Raw genomic sequence first — 23,964 nt, 5'->3', positions numbered from 1 at the left:
TATTCTTTCTCCCCTATCCCCAGGGATGATATATATATATATATATATATATATATATATATATATATATATATATATATATATATATATATATATATATATATGAATATATATATATATATATATGTATATATATATATATATATATATATATATATATATATATATATATATATATATATATATATATATATATATATATATTTTTTCTTTTTTTTTGCTTTGTCGCTGTCTCCCGCGTTTGCGAGGTAGTGCAAGGAAACAGACGAAAGAAATGGCCCAACCCACCCCCATACACATGTATATATATACGTCCACACACGCAAATATACATACCTACACAGCTTTCCATGGTTTACCCCAGACGCTTCACATGCCTGGATTCAATCCACTGACAGCACGTCAACCCCGGTATACCACATCGCTCCAATTCACTCTATTCCTAGCCCTCCTTTCACCCTCCTGCATGTTCAGGCCCCGATCACACAAAATCTTTTTCACTCCATCTTTCCACCTCCAATTTGGTCTCCCTCTTCTCCTCGTTCCCTCCACCTCCGACACATATATCCTCTTGGTCAATCTTTCCTCACTCATTCTCTCCATTTGACCAAACCATTTCAAAACATCCTCTTCTGCTCTCTCAACCACGCTCTTTTTATTTCCACACATCTCTCTTACCCTTACGTTACTTACTCGATCAAACCACCTCACAGCACACATTGTCCTCAAACATCTCATTTCCAGCACATCCATCCTCCTGCGCACAACTCTATCCATAGTCCACGACTCGCAACCATACAACATTGTTGGAACCACTATTCCTTCAAACATACCCATTTTTGCTTTCCGAGATAATGTTCTCGACTTCCACACAATCTTCAAGGCTCCCAGAATTTTCGCCCCCTCCCCCACCCTATGATCCACTTCCGCTTCCATGTTTCCATCCGCTGCCAGATCCACTCCCAGATATCTAAAACACTTCACTTCCTCCAGTTTTTCTCCATTCAAACTCACCTCCCAATTGACTTGACCCTAAACCCTACTGTACCTAATAACCTTGCTCTTATTCACATTTACTCTTAACTTTCTTCTTTCACACACTTTACCAAACTCAGTCACCAGCTTCTGCAGTTTCTCACATGAATCAGCCACCAGCGCTGTATCATCAGCGAACAACAACTGACTCACTTCCCAAGCTCTCTCATCCCCAACAGACTTCATCCTTGCCCCTCTTTCCAAAACTCTTACATTCACCTCCCTAACAACCCCATCCGTAAACAAATTAAACAACCATGGAGACATCACACACCCCTGCCGCAAACCTACATTCACTGGGAACCAATCACTTTCCTCTCTTCCTACACGTACACATGCCTTACATCCTCGATAAAAACTTTTCACTGCTTTTAACAACTTGCCTCCCACACCATATATTCTTAATACCTTCCACAGAGCATCTCTATCAACTCTATCATACGCCTTCTCCAGATCCATAAATGCTACATACAAATCCATTTGCTTTTCTAAGTATTTCTCACATACATTCTTCAAAGCAAACACCTGATCCACACATCCTCTACCACTTCTGAAACCACACTGCTCTTCCCCAATCTGATGCTCTGTACATGCCTTCACCCTCTCAATCAATACCCTCCCATACAATTTGCCAGGAATACTCAACAAACCTCTGTAATTTGAGCACTCACTCTTATCCCCTTTGCCTTTGTACAATGGCACTATGCACGCATTCCGCCAATCCTCAGGCACCTCACCATGAGTCATACATACATTAAATAACCTTACCAATGATTTGGTAAACAGAGAAGAGGTAGTAAAAGCTTTGCGGAAGATGAAAGCCGGCAAGGCAGCAGGTTTGGATGGTATTGCAGTGGAATTTATTTAAAAAGGGGGTGACTGTATTGTTGAGTGGTTGGTAAGGTTATTTTTATATATATATATATATATATATATATATATATATATATTATATATACATATATATATATATATATATATATATATATATATATATATATATATATATATATATATATTTTTTTTTTTTTCTTTCAAACTATTCGCCATTTCCCGAATTAGCGAGGTAGCGTTAAGAACAGAGGACTGGGCCTTTGAGGGAATACCCTCACCTGGCCCAATTCTCTGTTCCTTCTTTTTGGAAAAAAAAAAAAAAAAAAAACGAGAGGGGAGGATTTCCAGCCCCCCGCTCCCTCCCCTTTTAGTCGCCTTCTACGACACGCAGGGAATACGTGGGAAGTATTCTTTCTCCCCTATCCCCAGGGATAATATATATATATATATATATATATATATATATATATATATATATATATATATATATATATATATATATATATATATATATATATATATATATATATATATATATATATATATATATATATATAATATATATATATATTTAAAAAGCGAGATATACATAAGTATACTTATGTAAGTAGGAGAGATGGCCAGAGAGCGTTATTGGATTACGTGTTAATTGACAGGCGCGCGAAAGAGAGACTTTTGGATGTTAATGTGCTGAGAGGTGCAACTGGAGGGATGTCTGATCATTATCTTGTGGAGGCTAAGGTGAAGATTAGTATGGGTTTTCAGAAAAGAGGAGTGAATGTTGGGGTGAAGAAGGTGGTGAGAGTAAGTGAGCTTGGGAAGGAGACCTGTGTGGGGAAGTACCAGGAGAGACTGTGTACAGAATGGAAAAAGGTGAGAACAATGGAAGTAAGGGGAGTGGGGGAGGAATGGGATGTATTTAGGGAATCAGTGATGGATTGCGCAAAAGATGCTTGTGGCATTCGAAGAGTGGGAGGTGGGCTGTTTAGAAAGGGTAGTGAGTGGTGGGATGAAGAAGTAAGAGTATTAGTGAAAGAGAAGAGAGAGGCATTTGGACGATTTTTGCAGGGAAAAAATGCAATTGAGTGGGAGAAGTATAAAAGAAAGAGACAGGAGGTCAAGAGAAAGGTGCAAGAGGTGAAAAAAAGGGCAAATGAGAGTTGGGGTGAGAGAGTATCATTAAATTTTAGGGAGAATAAAAAGATGTTCTGGAAGGAGGTAAATAGGGTGCGTAAGACAAGGGAGCAAATGGGAACTTCAGTGAAGGGCGCAAATGGGAGGTGATAACAAGTAGCGGTGATGTGAGAAGGAGATGGAATGAGTATTTTGAAGGTTTGTTGAATGTGTCTGATGACAGAGTGGCAGATATAGGGTGTTTTGGTCGAGGTGGTGTGCAAAGTGAGAGGGTTAGGGAAAATGATTTGGTAAACAGAGAAGAGGTAGTAAAAGCTTTGCGGAAGATGAAAGCCGGCAAGGCAGCAGGTTTGGATGGTATTGCAGTGGAATTTATTAAAAAAGGGGGTGACTGTATTGTTGACTGGTTGGTAAGGTTATTTAATGTATGTATGACTCATGGTGAGGTGCCTGAGGATTGGCGGAATGCGTGCATAGTGCCATTGTACAAAGGCAAAGGGGATAAGAGTGAGTGCTCAAATTACAGAGGTATAAGTTTGTTGAGTATTCCTGGTAAATTATATGGGAGGGTATTGATCGAGAGGGTGAAGGCATGTACAGAGCATCAGATTGGGGAAGAGCAGTGCGGTTTCAGAAGTGGTAGAGGATGTGTGGATCAGGTGTTTGCTTTGAAGAATGTATGTGAGAAATACTTAGAAAAGCAAATGGATTTGTATGTAGCATTTATGGATCTGGAGAAGGCATATGATAGAGTTGATAGAGATGCTCTGTGGAAGGTATTAAGAATATATGGTGTGGGAGGCAAGTTGTTAGAAGCAGTGAAAAGTTTTTATCGAGGATGTAAGGCATGTGTACGTGTAGGAAGAGAGGAAAGTGATTGGTTCTCAGTGAATGTAGGTTTGCGGCAGGGGTGTGTGATGTCTCCATGGTTGTTTAATTTGTTTATGGATGGGGTTGTAAGGGAGGTAAATGCAAGAGTCCTGGAAAGAGGGGCAAGTATGAAGTCTGTTGGGGATGAGAGAGCTTGGGAAGTGAGTCAGTTGTTGTTCGCTGATGATACAGCGCTGGTGGCTGATTCATGTGAGAAACTGCAGAAGCTGGTGACTGAGTTTGGTAAAGTGTGTGGAAGAAGAAAGTTGAGAGTAAATGTGAATAAGAGCAAGGTTATTAGGTACAGTAGGGGTGAGGGTCAAGTCAATTGGGAGGTGAGTTTGAATGGAGAAAAACTGGAGGAAGTGAAGTGTTTTAGATATCTGGGAGTGGATCTATCAGCAGATGGAACCATGGAAGCGGAAGTGGATCATAGGGTGGGGGAGGGGGCGAAAATTTTGGGAGCCTTGAAAAATGTGTGGAAGTCGAGAACATTATCTCGGAAAGCGAAAATGGGTATGTTTGAGGGAATAGTGGTTCCAACAATGTTGTATGGTTGCGAGGCGTGGGCTATGGATAGAGATGTGCGCAGGAGGATGGATGTGCTGGAAATGAGATGTTTGAGGACAATGTGTGGTGTGAGGTGGTTTGATCGAGTAAGTAACGTAAGGGTAAGAGAGATGTGTGGAAATAAAAAGAGCGTGGTTGAGAGAGCAGAAGAGGGTGTTTTGAAATGGTTTGGGCACATGGAGAGAATGAGTGAGGAGAGATTGACCAAGAGGATATATGTGTCGGAGGTGGAGGGAACGAGGAGAAGAGGGAGACCAAATTGGAGGTGGAAAGATGGAGTGAAAAAGATTTTGTGTGATCGGGGCCTGAACATGCAGGAGGGTGAAAGGAGGGCAAGGAATAGAGTGAATTGGAGTCATGTGGTATACAGGGGTTGACGTGCTGTCAGTGGATTGAATCAAGGCATGTGAAGCGTCTGGGGTAAACCATGGAAAGCTGTGTAGGTATGTATATTTGCGTGTGTGGACGTGTGTATGTACATGTGTATGGGGGGGGGGGGGGTTGGGCCATTTCTTTCGTCTGTTTCCTTGCGCTACCTCGCAAACGCGGGAGACAGCGACAAAGTATAAAAAAAAAAAAAAAAAAAAATATATATATATATATATATATATATATATATATATATATATGTATATATACATATATATATATATAAGTATAAGAGCAAGGTTAATATATTAGGTACAGTAGGGTTGAGGGTCAAGTCAATTGGGAGGTAAGTTTGAATGGAGAAAAACTGGAGGAAGTAAAGTGTTTTAGATATCTGGGAGTGGATCTGGCAGCGGATGGAACCATGGAAGCGGAAGTGGATCATGGGGTGGGGGAGGGGGCGAGAATCCTGGGAGCCTTGAAGAATGTGTGGAAGTTGAGAACATTATATCGGAAACCAAAAATGGGTATGTTTGAAGGAATAGTGGTTCCAACAATGTTGTATGGTTGCGAGGCGTGGGCTATGGATAGAGTTGTGCGCAGGAGGATGGATGTGCTGGAAATGAGATGTTTGAGGACAATGTGATGTGTGAGGTGGTTTGATCGAGTAAGTAACGTAAGAGTAAGAGAGATGTGTGGAAATAAAAAGAGCGTGGTTGAGAGAGTAGAAGAGGGTGTTTTGAAATGGTTTGGGCACATGGAGAGAATGAGTGAGGAAAGATTGACCAAGAGGATATATGTGTCGGAGGTGGAGGGAACGAGGAGAAGTGGGAGACCAAATACATACATGTGTATGGGGGTGGGTTGGGCCATGTCTTTCGTCTGTTTCCTTGCGCTACCTCGCAAACGTGGGAGACAGCGACAAAGCAAAAAAAAAAAAAAATATATATATATAAGTCGTTTAGATGATTATTTATAAATTCAGGTATAATCTGAGAAAAATGCCAGAAATATACTGTATAAAGAAAAACGGTAATTGGGACAGTATAAGGGTAATGTGCAGCAGAGGGGATCGGTAATAGCATATAAAACTGTTGAGCGGAAATACATTTTCTTGCTGAATTAAACTCCAGTTTTTCCTTTTGCTCAGACAACCCATTTGCGGGCCAATCAGGCCTCCTGTTGTATGTCTTTCTCATGGAAACTCATCAAAACATATTGTCATAGTGCCTATATTGTCATGCTTCCTTTATTGTCATTAAGACCATATTATCGTGGTGGATTTATAACCATGATTTGTATATTGTTATGTTTGCTATAATGTCATGGTGACTCCATTGTCCAGGTGTGTAAATCATTAAGATAACTATATTGTAATGATGTATATATTGTCGTGATGACTGTATTTCGATGGTGCTTATATTCTGTTATATTGTCATGGTACTTATCTTGTTACAGTGACTATGTACATTGTCATGGTACTTATCTTGTTACAGTGACTATGTACATTGTCATGGTGTCTATACTGCAATAGTGACTATATTGTCATCGTGGATTTATTGTCATAGTGAATATATTGAATGGTAGTTTTAGTTTCATTTCGGCAATATGATCATGGTTACTATATTATCACGGTGGTTGTATTGTTATGGCGATGAAATGGCTCTTGGCTGGCCAGGATTGGCTCTTGGCTGGGTAGCATAGCTTGGACGGTGGCTGCTTGTTGGCCAGGAGAGCCAGGGAGGTGGATACTGGCTGGCCAAGAGAGCCAGAGTGGAGGATGGTAGTTACTGCTAGCCACTGGTCTTATCATCTCCATCAGGGGATATACAAAAAGTTAGTGACAACTTTGCCGCTTTTATTGCACTTTACATCATGTCCACAAATAGGGTGAAATTAGTTAGGTTGAAGGAAAGACATTTACAAGTTCATAAAAGACAAATTTGAATACATATTCAACATATCAAAATATCCAACGGTGAGAATTCACTCAAAATGTGAAATGGAAAATAGAAAAAAATCTATCATCAAATGGTTGAAGGGTAATGTTTGACCAAATCAGGAGGCGTCTGTTACTTTTAAAAGGAATAACCAAGAAAATACCATATCCAGCCAACCATGCGGGCGACGCGACAATGTCCGTCGGGTCGTGTTGAGGTGCAGGACCCGGTAAAGCTGACCACACCCACCTGATACATTCGTCTATTCCTCTCTATTATGGCTGGTCTGCCTGAGTCACCCTGTGAGGAGGAGTGAGGAGAGTGTAGTAAACATAAAAGTGGATGTTTAACTAGAAAGGAAAGAAAATGAGGATGATAATGGGATATGTTGGAGTACACATACTGTAGATCAATTAGGAATGTACCACAGAAAGTGGGTCTACTAAAAGGTCACCACACAATGCACCAACTGGGAGGTTACCACACAAAGCAGGTGTGCTGGGAGGTCACCAAACAGCGTTCCATCTGGAAGATTACCACAAAAAGCGGGTGTATTGGGAGGTCACCACACAACGCTCCATCTAGGACGTTACCACAAAAAGCGGGTGTACTGGGAGGTCACCACACAGTGCATCATCTGGGAGATTACCACATAAGATGGGTCTACTGGAAAGTCGCAACACAGTGCAACACCTGGTATTTCACCATAGAAGGCAGACCTACTGGAAAGCCAATACACATAGTGGACCATCTGGAAGGTTACCACACGGTACATCTTCAGGAAGGTCACCACACAGCGCACCATCTGAGAAGTCATCAGACGGTACATTTTCAAGCAGGTCACCACACAGCGCACCATTTGAGAGGCCGACGCACCGTACGCCACAAGAAAGGTTACCAAAAGGTACATCATCTGGAAAGCCACCACATAAGGTGGCCTTACTGGGAGGTCACCACACAGTGGACCACCTGAGAGGTTACTACACAAGGTGGGTCTACTGAATCACAACACAGTGCACCATCTGGAAGGTCACTACGCAAGGTGACCTTACTGGAAGGTCACTTCACATGGTGCATCACATGGGAATAATACACACGGTGCACAGTCTGAGAGGTAACCTCACATAGTGCATCATGTGAAAGGTCGCCATAGAGTGCACTTTGTGGAAGGTCACCACAATGTGCACCATCTGCCAGGTCACAATACATAGTGCACCATCTGCCAGGTCACCATACATAGTGCACCATCTGTTAAATGGCTATACATTGTACTACTTGTGAGGTCACCGCACAACTACGCATTAAAAACCATCTATTACATTGCCAAACAATTCAATTACTGTGAGGTCATCACAGATGGTGCATTACATGGAGGGGCACTACAGAGTTCACCATCCGGGAGATCAGTAGACAAGATCGGCCTTTTGGAAGGTTACGACGCATAATACACCATCTGAAATGTCACCATTCAAGGCGCCTCTACCGTAAGGTCACCATACAATGCACCATCTGGGAGGCCACCGTACATAGCGGGATTACGACAAAGACACCACACATTGCACCGTCTGGGAGGCTACAAGACAAAGCAGACCTACTGGAAGGTCACCACACAGGGCACCATCTGGGAGGTTACCATCAAATGTAGGCTCACCAGGAGGTCCCCAAGCCTTGCACCATCTGAAAGGTGACTACGCAAGGCAGTCCTAATTGAAGGTCATTTTACTTATTGCATCATATGGAAGGTCTACACACAGTGCACCATCTGAAAGATTACCACGCATAGTTCACCAAATAGGAAGTCACCACATAAAGTAGTAAAAGGTCGCTACACATAGTGCATCATCTGGACATTTACTACTCATATTGTACCATCTGAAAGGTCACCGCAGATTGTCCTTCGTGGACGGTCACTGCAGAGTGTATCATCTACCAGGTCAATACATCGTGCACCATCTCTTAGATGGCTTCACAATGCACCACATACTGCGCCAATTATTCGGTTGCCAAACAATGCATCAACTATGACGTCACCACAGATAGTATATTACATATAAGGTCACCAAAGAGTGCACCATCTGTGAGGTTAGTAAACAAAGTGAGCTTATTGGAAGGTCAAGACGCATGATGCAATCTTTGAGAGGTCACTATACAAGGCGGGCCTACTGGAAGGTTACCACACAGTGCTCCATCTGGGAGGTTAGCAACCAAGACGGCCTACTGGCAGGTCACCACACATTGCATCATCTGGGAGGTTACCACACAAGGCGGGCCTTCAGCAAAGTTACCACAAAGTGCACCATCTGGGAGGTTACCACACAAGACGAGCTTACTGGAAGGTCACCACAAGGTGCACCATCTGAGAGGTCACCACTAAACACAGCCACCTGGATGGCAACATCTCATAGGTCACCATACACACCGCACTATCTTAGGGGATCACTACACAAATTGTGGGTCAAACACATGGCACACAAACTGTGACATCAACACACAGTGAAGTGGGACGTCAACACACAGCGTAGATCACGTGATACATCATCACAAGGAGAATCACATGAGAGGTTTACTAAAAGGTGCTTTGGTCAGGAATCAATACATAATATACATCAAGCTGGAGGTCAGTACATATGGTAAGAGGACAATACTATACTGTTGGTCAGATGGAAGGTCACTACACAAATAAAGTTTGTAAGGAAGCCAACACATAAGATACTCCAGTTGGAAGATCATTAGAGATTACGGTAGATCTACTCAGAAATTTGTTGATATTGGAAAAAAAAAAAAAGAGAAGGACTTACATAACAAGCTTTCTTCAACTTGGTGCCGTCGGTGCAGAGGACCGTGTCGGAGAGTCCTTGGCCATAGACTGACCTGCACGTACTTAAGGAAACTCCCTTCGTCTCAATGTCTCTTAAGTTTCTCGGTGCCGTACCTGGACATAAAAGGGACACAACATGACGACTGATATCGGCCATTGATGCGCATAGTGATAATTCACTTTATGGGATGAAGAAATGTTTACCTGTTCTACATTCAAATGACTGCAAATTATATATGCAAGGTATTAGTATCGTTATCATTATGATAATGATTATTATCATTATCATTATTATTATTAGTATTATAATGATTATCAGTATTATTATTATTATTATTATTTTATCATTATTATTATTATTATTATTATTATTATTATTATTGTTATTATCATTATTATTATTATTATTATCATTATTATTATAATTATTATTATTATTATTATTATTATTATTATTATTATTATTATTATTATTATTATTATTATTATTATTATTATTATTATTATTACCATTATTATCATTATTATTATTATTATTATCATTATTATTATCATTATTATTATTATTATTGTTATTATTATTAATATTATTATTATTATTATTATTATTATTATTATTATCATTATTATTATTATTATTATTATTATTATCATTATCATTATTATCATCATTATCATTATTATTATCACTATTATTCATTTTTTTTTTTTCTTTTTTTTTGCTTTGTCGCTGTCTCTCGCGTTTGCGAGGTAGCGCAAGGAAACAGACGAAAGAAATGGCCCAACTCACCCCCATACACATGTATATACATACGTCCACACACGCAAATATACATACCTACACAGCTTTCCATGGTTTACCCCACACGCTTCACATGCCTTGATTCAATCCACTGACAGCACGTCAACCCGGGTATACCACATCGCTCCAATTCACTCTATTCCTTGCCCTCCTTTTCACCCTCCTGCATGTTCAGGCCCCGATCACACAAAATCTTTTTCACTCCATCTTTCCACCTCCAATTTGGTCTCCCTCTTCTCCTCGTTCCCTCCACCTCCGACATATATATCCTCTTGGTCAATCTTTCCTCACTCATTCTCTCCATGTGCCCAAACCATTTCAAAATACCCTCTTCTGCTCTCTCAACCACGCTCTTTTTATTTCCACACATCTCTCTTACCCTTACGTTACTTACTCGATCAAACCACCTCACACCACACATTGTCCTCAAACATCTCATTTCCAGCACATCCATCCTCCTGCGCACAACTCTATCCATAGCCCACGCCTCGCAACCATACAACATTGTTGGAACCACTATTCCTTCAAACATACCCATTTTTGCTTTCCGAGATAATGTTCTCGACTTCCACACATTCTTCAAGGCTCCCAGAATTTTCGCCCCCACCCCCACCCTATGATCCACTTCCGCTTCCATGGTTCCATCCGCTGCCAGATCCACTACCAGATATCTAAAACACTTCACTTCCTCCAGTTTTTCTCCATTCAAACTCACCTCCCAATTGACTTGACCCTCAACCCTACTGTACCTAATAACCTTGCTCTTATTTACATTTACTCTTAACTTTCTTCTTTCACACACTTTACCAATTTCAGTCACCAGCTTCTGCAGTTTCTCACATGAATCAGCCACCAGCGCTGTATCATCAGCGAACAACAACTGACTCACTTCCCAAGCTCTCTCATCCACAACAGACTTCATACTTGCCCCTCTTTCCAAAACTCTTGCATTCACCTCCCTAACAACCCCATCCATAAACAAATTTAACAACCATGGGGACATCACACACCCCTGCCGCAAACCTACATTCACTGAGAACCAATCACTTTCCTCTCTTCCTACACGTACACATGCCTTACATCCTCGATAAAAACTTTTCACTGCTTCTAACAACTTGCCTCCCACACCATATATTCTTAATACCTTCCACAGAGCATCTCTATCAACTCTATCATATGCCTTCTCCAGATCCATAAATGCTACATACAAATCCATTTGCTTTTCTAAGTATTTCTCACATACATTCTTCAAAGCAAACACCTGATCCACACATCCTCTACCACTTCTGAAACCACACTGCTCTTCCCCAATCTGATGCTCTGTACATGCCTTCACCCTCTCAATCAATACCCTCCCATATAATTTACCAGGAATACTCAACAAACTTATACCTCTGTAATATATATATATATATATATATATATATATATATATATATATATATATATATATATATATATATATATATATAAAGAAGAGCATGGTTATTGTTTCTTTAAAATACTTTGTCGCTGTCTCCCGCATTAGCGAGGTAGCTCAAGGAAACAGACGAAATAATGCCCAACCTACCCATATACACATGTATGTATAAAACACGCCCAAACACCCACATATACATACCTATGCATTTCACTTTGTACATACATATACATACTCAGACATATTCGTGTATATATATGCATGTACATATTCACTCTTGTTGTCTTCACCCATTTCCGTCGTCACGCCCTCACATATGAAATGGCATTCCTCTCCTCCCGGGAGTGCGCGAGGTAGTGCTAAGAAAAGAAAACAAAGGCCACATTCGTTCAAACTCAGTCTCTAGCTATCATGTGTAATGCACCGAAAACCACAGCTTTCTTTCCACATCTGGTCCATACAAAACTTTCCAGACGCTTTACATGCCCTGGTTCATTCCATTGATAGCATGTCGACCCCGGTATACCATATCGTTCCAATTCACTCTATTTCTTGCACGCCTTTCACCCTCCTGTATGTTCAGGCCATGGTCGCTCAAAATCTTTTTCACCAATCCTTCCACCTCCCATTTGGTCTCCCACTTCTCGTTCCCTCCACCACTGACACATATATCGTCTTTGTCAATCTTTTCTCACTGATTCTCTCCATGTGACCAAACCATTTCAGTACATCCTCTTCCGCTCTCTCAACCACACTCTTACCCTTTCATTACATACTCGATCAAACCACCTCACACAACATATTTTCCTCAAACATCTCATTTCCAACACATCCACCCTCCTCCGCAGAACCCTATCCATAGCCCAAGCCTCGTAACCATATGATATTGTTGCAACTACTATTCCTTCAAACATATCCATTTTTGCCCTCCGAGATAACATTCTCGCCTTCCACACAATCTTCAACGCTCACAGAACCTTCACCCCCTCCCCTACCCTCTGACTCACTTCCGCTTCCATGGTTCCATCCGCTGCTGAATCCACTCCTAAATATCTGAAATACTTCACTTACTCCAGTCTTTCTCCTGGAGAAGTCACGAAGCTCTGCAGTTTCTCACCCGAGTCAGCCACCAGGGCTGTATCATCAGCGAATAATAACTGACTCACTTCCCAAGCTCTTTCATCCATAACAGATTACATTCTTGCTCCTCTCTCCAAACCTTTTGCATTTACCTCTCTCTCTTCCTACTCGCGCACATGCCTTACATCCTCTATAAACTTTTCACTACTTCTAGCAACTTACCTCCCACACCATACACTCTTAATACCTTCCACAGAACATCTCTATCAACTCTATCATATGTCTTCTCCAGATCCATAAGTGCCACATACAAATCCATATGTTTTTCTAAGTATCTTATACATACATTCTTCAAAGCAAACACCTGATCCACATAACCTTTACCACTTCTGAAACCATGCTGCACTTCCCAAACTAATGCTCAGTACATGCCTTCACCCTGTTAATCAATACCCACCCATAGAATTTCCCAGAAATACTTAGCAAACTTATACCTCTGTAATTTGAACACTCTACTTTCTCCCCTTTGCCTTTGTACAATGGCACTATGAATGCATTCCGCTAATCCTCAGGCACTTTACTATGAACCAAGCATACACTGATTCACCTCACTAACCAGTCAACAACACAGTCAACTCCTTTTTTTAATAAATTCCACTTCAGTGCCATCTAAACCCCCCGCTTTGCCTTCTTTCATCTTCCGTAAATCTTTCACTATCTCTTCTCTGTTTACCAAACCATTCCCCCTAACCCTCTCACTTCGTACACCACCTCGACCAAAACACCCTATATTTACCAATCTATCATCAAACACATTAAACAAACCTTCAGAATAATCACTTTATCTCCTCACTTCACCACTACTTGTTATCACCTCCCCATTAGCCCCCTTCACCGATCTTCTAATGTGTTCTCTTGTTTTACGCACTTTATTTACTTCCTTCCAAAACATCTTTTTATTTTTCCTAAAATTCAACGATACTCTCTCACCTCAACTCTCATTTGCCCTCCTTTTCACCTGTTGCATCTTTTCCTTGACTTCCTGCCTGTTTCTTTTATACATCTCCCAGTTATTTGCACTATTTCCCTGCAAAGATCGTCCAAATGCCTATCTCTTCTCTTTCACTAACAATCTTGCTTCTTTATCCCACCACTCACTACCCTTTCTAATCTGCCCAACTCCCACCTTTCTCATGTCATAGGCATCTTTTGCGGAAGCCATCACTGGTTCCCTGAATACATAAGAAAAGTATGAATTAAATGTCATATGAATTGATACTTCAGTTTCAGTTACTGAGGATCTATTGACAGAACTGTCTAGGGTTTCCTTTGCAATTTTACTTGCCGTTAATAGTAGATACTCCATTCAGATATCTAGTCCGACGTAGAAGATATAGTAAAAGGTATCAGAGTTACCTTGATGCATATGCAAATTACAGAGATAAGAATATGTTGATGTCATTGTCCAATTATTGCTTGGGTACTGAAAGAAAAGTACAGATGATTAGTAAGAAAGTTGTATGTTAGAGTCAAAGCTATCGACTATTGAGGAGTCAATTTTTACTACTTACATCAAACAGATTAGTGTTGTACCTCTTTACCAGAAACGTTCCTTTGCGCAAAGTTTCTTTAAGTCAGTGTTACATAGATACGTGTAGTATGCTTTACCAACGTATAACTTGATACTGTTAAATTTTGTTTAGATAACTTTGGCTACAACGGATTTAAGTCATATTTTCAGATTATGAAGTTTCCAAGACATACTAAAACCTGTCGGAGAGAAAGCATATACAATCTTTATATGAAGAGATCGCATATCACAAATTCGCTCGTCTACCAACTTTGATGCAGAAGGAAGTCATTACCTACGATAATTTTCTACTGAGCTTTCTGAAGAACTTCTAGAGATGGCAAATTCAGTTCCACAAGGTGAGCATTAGGATCAACTGAATGTTTCTCCACTTTTCTTCAGCTCTGTAACTGACTTTCAGTTCGAGCACTGAGACCTACACGTCCAGAGAGCCTCAACATAACTAACCCAAGAAACACTTTCCTATCACCTGGAGCTCGCTTGGACTCACTGGATGAGAGCTATGTCATAAGCAGGGAATCCGTAGCTCCAGTGAATGGCGTAGGCCGAGGCATAAACATTGTATCCCCCGGTGGTGCCAGGGATCAGTCTATCGTGGGCGCCAACAGTGACTCTGATGATCGTAACCGGAATATTAGACCTGTGGAGGTGGAACAAATGATCACACGACCAGAATTACAACAGTTGTTCTTTATATGAAAATAATTGTGATTTACTAAATGTAATGAAGATCTTTCTTCAAATGTCAGAAAGAAAGGATCAAGATTGTGTTATTACCATTCATTTATATTTTACTCCATGGATGATAAGTGGTGTTCGCTCCCCTACTGATGCATGAAAACATACACTATCTATTTAACTTACCTTTGCTATGGCTGTCTTATAAGGCATGAGAGGTTCACCTGGTAACACAGGGAGGGCTTACCTGGTGACGCGGAGGCTGACTTGGTGCCTTGTTGAGAGACTACCGTGTGACACTGAAGGATTATTTGGTGATGTGGTTAGATTTTATCTATTGACACTGGGGGTCCACCTGCTGACCTGGTAAGAGATATATTGGCGATATATTAAGTCCTCAGCTGGTGACACAATGAGGAACCACCTGGTGACACAATGAGGGATCCCTTGGTGACATGGTGAGGGCTCACCTAGTGACAAACTAAGGGTTCACCTGATGACATAGTGAGGGCTCACTTGGTGACAGAGTAAAGGATCACTTAATGACTTAATGAGAGCTCACCTGATGACATAGTGTGGGCTCACTTGGTGACAGAGTAAAGGATCACTTAATGACTTATTGAGAGCTCACCTGATGACATAGTGAGGGCTCACCTGGTGACAGAATAAGGGCTCACCTGATGACATAGTAAGGGCTTACTTGGTGACATAGTGATGGCTCAACTGTTAACACAGCAACGGCTCACCTGGATAGACAATGGGCAGCAGTCATGACCCATTGGCTGCTGATAATGGAGCCACCACAACTGGCAGCCCTGCGGTCAGTCCATAATGTTACCAACCACACCTGCAACACACAAGATATTACTATTAGTCGGCCTGAACTTTTTCCTGAGCTGACGATAAGGGCAAATGTGAATATAAAAGTATGACTGACCTTACTTCGTTGTGAACGGTAGTGGACTTGACCTTAATCAAATGATAAAAGCTGTGGTTTTGATCTTGATCCACTGAAACCGGGAGTATGGATGACGTTAGCTCATTGTAAACAGTAGTGATGTTGATCCAAGCCCAGAGCAAAGTGAAATAGGGTTTGTCTTAGCCTAATCCTCGTGTCACTAGGGATGCATTTAGTCCAGATAAATAACATTACGTGAGACCTTCATAAGCACAAACCATTCTGTATTTCTAAAGGCAAACACATAAGATTAATGTTTAATCATTTATACCTGAACTTGAGTCGGCCGATGGGTCGATAGGAAACTGGTATTATACTTAGTTCTCAAGTGTAGCTGTGACGAGAACTGAGTCTTACACACCCCTTTTCCCAGTTCAGTATAATCTCTTAATCATTTGCTTCATATCGCCTCTCTCTACATTACACTCTTTCTTTAAAATTTCTTGTATTTCGTACTTCATATTCTTCTATATTTTGTGACATCATTAGGCTTCCTCTGTCTAACCTCGCTACAATAGCCTTTATATCATTTCTGTCCTCATCTGGTGTACTCAGTCTGTCCGTCTGGCTTAGCATGTCCTTCCAAGGCTGAAGATTACCATTAATGTTATGATCTAATAAATGTCAGTTGATTTTAGATTAAGTAACTATACTGAATTGTGTGAACTGTACTGGATGAGGATGATGATAAAGGAAATAAGGGCAAGTTAATGCTGTCAACTTGGACACTGTGCGCGAGATGACTTCGTAAAAGTTGTACGGATTTACTCTTGGGTCAAGAAACTTTTTTGCACTGAAATTATTTCGAAATTCAGTAATGGGCAGGCTTCTCGACTATCAGTAAGTTTAAGCATGAACAATCTCTGCGGGCATCAGTAATGAGCAATTTCTTATTTCATCCCAAGTTATAGTTATTGTTTCGGTTATTAACAGCGCTGTTTCGAGAAACTATCTACAGCCAAGTTACAAGGCTCATTATGGTTATATCATCTTGGGATTGATGGCAACGTAAATTGAGAATCAATCACTTGTTCACTTTGTCGGAAAACATGACAAAATCTTTAATAATTACGAGCTAAAGCTTGGTATGAAATATATTGTATTTATATGTCATAAAAAATTTAAAGTAGCCGAAACGCAATGTATTGATTAACAGTGAAGTCTAAGATAAGTTTTACGTAACAAGTGGCGCTTTGCAAGGATCATTCTTTGGACCAATTCTGTTTCTGATAAATGTCCGTGAGATATCATAATTCGTAGACATCCTAACCTGCAAAATAAATTTACAACATAAATCAAAATCTCTACGTAGACATTAACAGCAATATTACAAACACATAGACCGACAACAAAATAAATAAGGCAAATGTAGTCCAGAAATCAGCTTCAAGGAATATAAATATACACAAATGCCCGGAACATCATTATGATAAGCGAGAAACTGGTATCCTTTGCAGTTACTGAAAAACCGAACATTACTGCAATCTCAGAAACGTGGAGTTTTGTCTATGTTGATAACAATATAAGCTCTGTTAAGATAAGCAATATAGACACACACACTTACGACTCTATTTTGACATAACAGAAAAGTTCAAAAGTAGACTACGTCTTGGCATTATCAACAGACTTCCTAAGCAAAAAGGAAAATAATATGATGCTATACAATGAAAGTAAAACTACAGTAACCAGTAAAGAAGTTATAATAGTAGGAGACTTCAACAGTCCAAACGTGAAGTGGAACACGTTAACAGGTGACCGAGAGGGAACGAGACTAACGGAACTGATTGAAGACGCTTTTCTAGAACATTCTTGATGTTGTCCTCACCAATGACATAAACTCAATCAACTCTTGCGGAGTAGGCGAGAGTATGTGAAACAGCGGTCACAGTTTGATTCAATTAGCGATACATTTAGTCTGTGTAATGAATGACAATAGACACCTGATACCAGGTTACAGGCGAGCAAATTTTGAAGATATTAGACACGAAAGTCGCTGTATCGACTGGACGAAAATTCTAGACGTTCACACAGCAGAGGACATGTGGAATATTTCTGAATACACGATACTCGAGGTCGAGAGAAAACATATCAGAAATTCAAATCACTGGGAATCGATGAAAATTGCCAAGAACAAATCAAAATCCAAAGAGAGTGTAAGATGGTCATAAGCCAAAGTAAACGAGGGAGAAGAAAGAATTCCTTTATAGTTAAGAATAATCCTAATGGAAATGTTTCAAGGATCTGATGAAAAGAATTGTAGGTTAGAGAAATATAGAGCTCTGAAGTACTTAAATAACTGGACCAATTAAATCCTAACAAATCCATCGGCCCAGATAACGTAGCTCTAAGACTTTTAAAAGAGGTCAGGAGACAGCTGATACATCCCATAACAAAAATATTCAACAAATGTCTATCGGATGGTCAGGTACTAACTGACAGGAAACTAGCAAATGTTACTCCTACACATAAAAAGGAAACAAAAAACGTCCCTTGAACTGCCACCCAATTAGCCTTACGTCAGTGTTAGAAAAAAGATGGAAAAAATAATACGAGATAAAATTGTCACATTCTGGAAGAACACAAAATTATATCGGGCAACCAACACGGTTTCCGTGAGAGAAGATCCTGCCTGACGAATATGCTGGATTTTTTTATGTTATGTATCAGAACTGGGACGAAAAAAGTACCGTCTGATTAGCATATATAGATTTCCAAAAGGCTTTCGGTAAAATACCTCACAAGAGACTTTTACATAAACTCAAAGCACACGGAATCGGTGAACAACTTTGTCACATGGATTAGAGACTGGCTTACCGGGAAAAACCTCAGATTGGCTAAACGTAACGAGTGGTGTGCCACACGGGTCGGACTTAGGCCCATTTCTTTTCATGATATACATAGATTACCTAGAACTCGGTGTCATATCTAAGATCTTCAAATTTGCTGATGATATTAAACTAGGAGATAAACAAGCAGAAATTCGAAATAGTTCAGAGATCTTAACTTACTAGCAGAGTGGTCAGACGGATGGCAAATGAAGTTTGATGTCGACAAGTGTAAAGTTATGCACTTTGGAGCCAAGAATATACGTTAAGACTACAAACTATTAGGAAACTCTCTAAGACAAATGAAGAAAAAGACCTTGGAGTTGTCATTGACAACAATCTGAAGTACAATAAACAGTGTCACGCAGCAAGTAAAAAAGGCAACCCATTGTTAGGTTTCATGGTCAGGAACATAGATTACAAGACACCAGAAACAATTCTCGCACTTTATAATTTTCTAGTAAGACCATACATCGTATATGCAGTCCACTTTTGGTCCCCAAACTATAAAGAAGACGAGAACAAATTAGAGTAAGTACAAAAAAGCGTGACAAAATTGATCCAATCCCTTAGAAATCGAGCTTACGAAGAGAGGCTGAAAAGATTGGATCTCTTCTCCCTTGAAAAACGTCGACTTTGCGGCGGCTTAATCCACGTTTTCAAAATTCTGAACAAGTTTGGTAGATCAAATCACGAACATCTTTTCGAGATACAAAAAATGCAGTAACCAGGACAAATGGAATAAAACTCAAAGATAGATGTTGTACGGACGTAGGTAAAAGCGTTTTTTCCCTATAGGTGTATTGAACACTGGGATAAGTTACGGTCAGACGCCGTGAATGCTAAGACTGTAATTACCTTCTAAAGTCATTTGAACAAATATTATATAAATTCAGGTATATTCTGAGGAAAACACCAGAAATGAATTGTATAAACGACAGCGGCAACGGGAACGCTAGAAGGATGATATGCAGCAGCAGGGATTCGGTTATAGCTTACAAAACTACTGAGCGGAATTCCATTTTCTTGTCAAGTTAAAATCTTTTTCCTTTGCCAGATAACCCAGTCTTGGGCCAATGAGGCCCCCTGTTATCTGTCTTTCTCACGTTAACTCATGTAGATGCAGAGCTGTAAACAAATGGGACTACAAAATTATTCAAAGCGATCTTAACTTACTAGCAGAGTGGTCAAACGGATGGCAAATGAAGTTTAATGTAGACAAGTGTAAAGTAATATACTTTGGAGACAAGAATATACGTTACGACTACAAATTATTAGGAAATTTTCTAACTAATGTAAATGAAGAAAAGGACCTTGGAGTTGTCATTAACAACAATCTGAAGTACGATAAACACTGTCAAGCAGCAAGTAAAGAAGGTAATCAAATGTTAAGCTTCATATCTAGCAACATAGATTACAAGTCCCCAGAAACAATTCTCACACTGTATGATTCTCTAGTAAGACCACACCTTAAATATGCAGTCCAAACTATTAAAAAAAAACGTGGAAAAATTAAAGCAAGAACAAAGAAGCGTGACAAAACTGATCCCATTCATTAGAAATCTGGCATACGGAGAGAAGCTAAAACGATTGGATCTCTTCTCCCTAAAGAAAGTGTAGACTTCGCGTAGACGTCGACACCAGCGGTAACGGGGACACTAGAAGACTAATCTAGTGTCCCCGTTACCGCTGGTGTCGACGTCTACGCGAAGTCTACACTTTACAGGGAGTCGGTGATAACTGAAAAAACTGCTAAACGGAGTTCCATTTTCTTGTAAAAAAAAACTCATCTTCTTTTTTCTTTTTTTACCAGACAACCATGTTTTGGGCCAATCAGGCCTCTTGTTATCTGCCTTTCTCGTGTAAATTCTCGTAAAAAACTAAAGTAGACCATCTGATGGCCTGGACTTATGATTAGCAATTTAGATCTCGGTATCATTTTTAGTCTTGCACATCGGAAATATAAAAGGAAGAAATACGGTATCAATTCTGTAATCTACAAAACATAAATGAGGATTGGGACCTAGGTATAACTATTCCAGATGATCTAGAATCAAGCAAGTACCTAGAAGCTGTAAAGAAGGCAAGCACAACTCTATGCTTCATAGGTAAGGTATTAATTTCCATATCTTGCCATTCACTGGTGCGTCCTCACTTTGAATGCTGTGTTCAGGAAACACACAGATCCAATAGAGAGAACACAGGGAAGTTACCATGGTCAGTCACCAAGTGGAAAATTACAACTGCTGAGGCCATCTAAAAGACCTAAACTTATTTAGCTAAGAAAAGAGACTGAGATGAAGCACTCTACAGCCTTTCAAAAGGGCCAAAGGACTTGGAATGAGTCACCAATATTTAGTTTTAGGTCCAAAGATTACTTTATTAACGTCTAGGTAGATGTGCATTTGTCGAATGTTTACCTACCCTCTGATTCTTATCTCCTCTACTATCACAGACTGCAGATGACCTATTGATCTGTTGTTTTCATCCCTTTGTATTCCTTGTATACTAATGAAGAATGGGTTACGATGAAGAACTTTTCACTTGCCTACTGAACTATAATGACTATTCAGTTCATAATACCTGCCATACAAGAAAAAGTCCGTTCCATGACAAATCATGTCTGGTTAGGTTGTAATACTGAGAGTTTAAAGGGATGCCTATTTCATGACAAGATATGAGAACTATTTACAAAGATTATAATGACAATTTTGCTATAGACTTTAGAATTAATGTCAGCCACTCTGGCACACTTCACACTCTCACTCTCCTGGCCCACATTCCACTCTCACTCACCCTTGGTCCAAACTTCACTTTTAGTCACTCTCCTCGCCCGCACCCTACTCTCACCCACTTTCCTGTGCCACACTCCATGCTTACTCTCCTGACCCACACCTTGCTCTCACAAACTTTTGTGGCCCACACCTTTAGCTTATTACCCTGTCCTATATTTTACATCCTGTCCTCGCTCTTCTGGACTTTATCCTACTTCTCACCTACACGTAACTCTTAGGTGTGCGAATAAAGAATTAAATTGCATTACAACTGCATGGTAAAAAAAGATTAAAGGGCCGGTAGATGTCAGCTAGTTGGCTACATTGTGTGACCGTAGAGGTCAATTCAGTTCACATCACACGTCACGCGAGGGAGGTCAGATCGAGACGCCTACCCATCCTACCAGACAGCGGCAATTCGTCACGGGGGCTGGTCGCACCTCGGTCTCGAAATAACCGGTTAACAAATCATACCACCAGTCTCGTACAGATATCAGTCGAAGAAATGATATGGATCGCCTTTTCCCTCGTCAGCGAGGTAGCGCCATGAAACATCCACACATATACACAAATACATACACATACACATAACAGACATATTCATATATGCACATGTACATATTCATACTTGCCTTCACCCATTTCTGGCGCCATGCTAACCCATAAGAAACACCATCGCCACCCCCTGCTTCAGCGACGTGGAGCCAGAAAAAAAACAAAAAAAGCCACATTCGTTCACACGATCCCATCCCGTTCTGAATTTTCCAGAAGAAGGAACAGAGAATGGGGCCAAGTGAGGATATTCCCTCTAAGGCTCAGTCCTCTGTTCTTAACGCTACCTAGCTAACGCGGGAAATGGCAGATATGTACAAAAAAATATATTGGATTACCTGTTATTTGATAGGCGTGTACAAGAGAGACTTTTGGGTGTAAATGCGCTGAGAGGGGCAAGTGGAGGGATGTTTGATCACTATCTTGTGGAGGCGAGGGTGAAGATTTGTGGAGGTTTTCAACAAAAAGGAGAGATTGCTAGCGAGAAGAGAGTGGTGGGAGTAAGTGAGCTTGGAAAAGACTCTTCTGTGAGGAAGTACCAGGATATTTTGAATGTAGAATGACAAAAGGCAAGAGCAAATGACATGAGAGGCGTGGGTGAGGAATGGGATGTATTTAAGGAAGCAGTGATGTCATGTGCAAATGATGCATGCTGTATAAGGAAGGTGGGCGTTGAACGCATGAAAGAGGGTAGTGATTGTTTAGGGAGGTGAATGCAAGAGTTTTGGAGAGAGGGGCAAGTATGCAGTCTGTTTTGGATGAGAGGACTTGGAAAGTGAGTCAGTTGTTGCTCGCTCATGACACAGCTCTAGTGGCTGATTCATGTGAGAAACTGCAGATGGTGACTGAGTTTGGAAAAGTGTGTGAGAGGAAAAAATTGAGAGTAAATGTGAAAAAGAGCAAAGTTTTTAGGCTCAGTAGGACTGAGAGAAACGTTAATTGGGATGTAAGTTTGAATGGAGAAAAACTGAAGGAAGTGAAGTGTTTTAGATATCTGCGAGTGGGCTCAGCAGCAAACGCAACCATGGAAGCGGAAGTGAGTCACAGGGTGGGGTAGGGGTCAAAGTTCTGGGAGCGATTAATAATGCCTGGCTTGAGAGAACGTTATCTTGAAGAGCAAAATTGGGCATGCTTAAAGGAATAGGCATTTCCAACATTGCTTTATGGTTGCGAGGTATGGTCTATAGATAGGTTCGTGCGGCGGAGGTTGAATGTGTTGGAAATAAAATGGCTGAGGACAATATCTGGTGTGAGGTGGTTTGACCCTGTAAGCAATAAAAAGGTAAGAGAGATGTGTGGTTAAGAGAGCAGAAGAGTGTGTTGAAAAGGTTTAGACTACTGGAGAGAATGAGTGAGGAAAGACTGACAAATAGGATACATGAACAAGAGGTGAAGGAAACAAGGAGAAGCATGAGACCAAATTTAAAGTAGAAGGATGGAGTGAAAAAGATTTTGATCGATCGGGGCCTGAACATACAGGAGGGTGAGAGGAGTGCAAGGAATAGAGTATATTGGAACGATATGGTAAACATACACAAATGTAGACATATATACATATGTACATATCCATACTTGCTACCTTCATCCATTGCCATCGCCACATATGAAATAGCATCCCCCCACCACAACCCCCATCCCACCCCGCACCCACCCCTAACCCACCCAATCCCTCTAGCGAGGCAACGCCAGGAAAAGACAAAAGGCCACATTCGTT

At 40.5% G+C, this 23,964-nt stretch overlaps 1 long non-coding RNA gene across 3 annotated transcripts in view; it reads right to left on the bottom strand.

Annotated features, from left to right (window-relative positions):
- Positions 1 to 6,656: 6,656 nt before the first annotated feature.
- Positions 6,657 to 23,964, bottom strand: part of LOC139747221 (uncharacterized) — a 54,962-nt gene continuing 37,654 nt past the window's right edge. For 2 of the 3 annotated variants that reach the window (XR_011712353.1, XR_011712354.1), the window contains exons 4-7: positions 15,888 to 15,988; positions 14,954 to 15,103; positions 9,551 to 9,684; positions 6,657 to 7,052 (exon numbers count right to left, since the gene is read on the bottom strand). This is a non-coding gene — a long non-coding RNA (uncharacterized lncRNA). Of the gene's footprint in view, positions 7,053 to 9,550; positions 9,685 to 11,993; positions 12,152 to 14,953; positions 15,104 to 15,887; positions 15,989 to 23,964 lie in introns of all 3 variants that reach the window. The other variant, XR_011712355.1, reaches the window with a different exon arrangement.

This window comes from Panulirus ornatus, chromosome 67 (genome assembly GCF_036320965.1).
Source record: "Panulirus ornatus isolate Po-2019 chromosome 67, ASM3632096v1, whole genome shotgun sequence".
NCBI lineage: Eukaryota > Metazoa > Arthropoda > Malacostraca > Decapoda > Palinuridae > Panulirus > Panulirus ornatus.
This window is presented reverse-complemented; position numbering and strand designations above follow the sequence as displayed.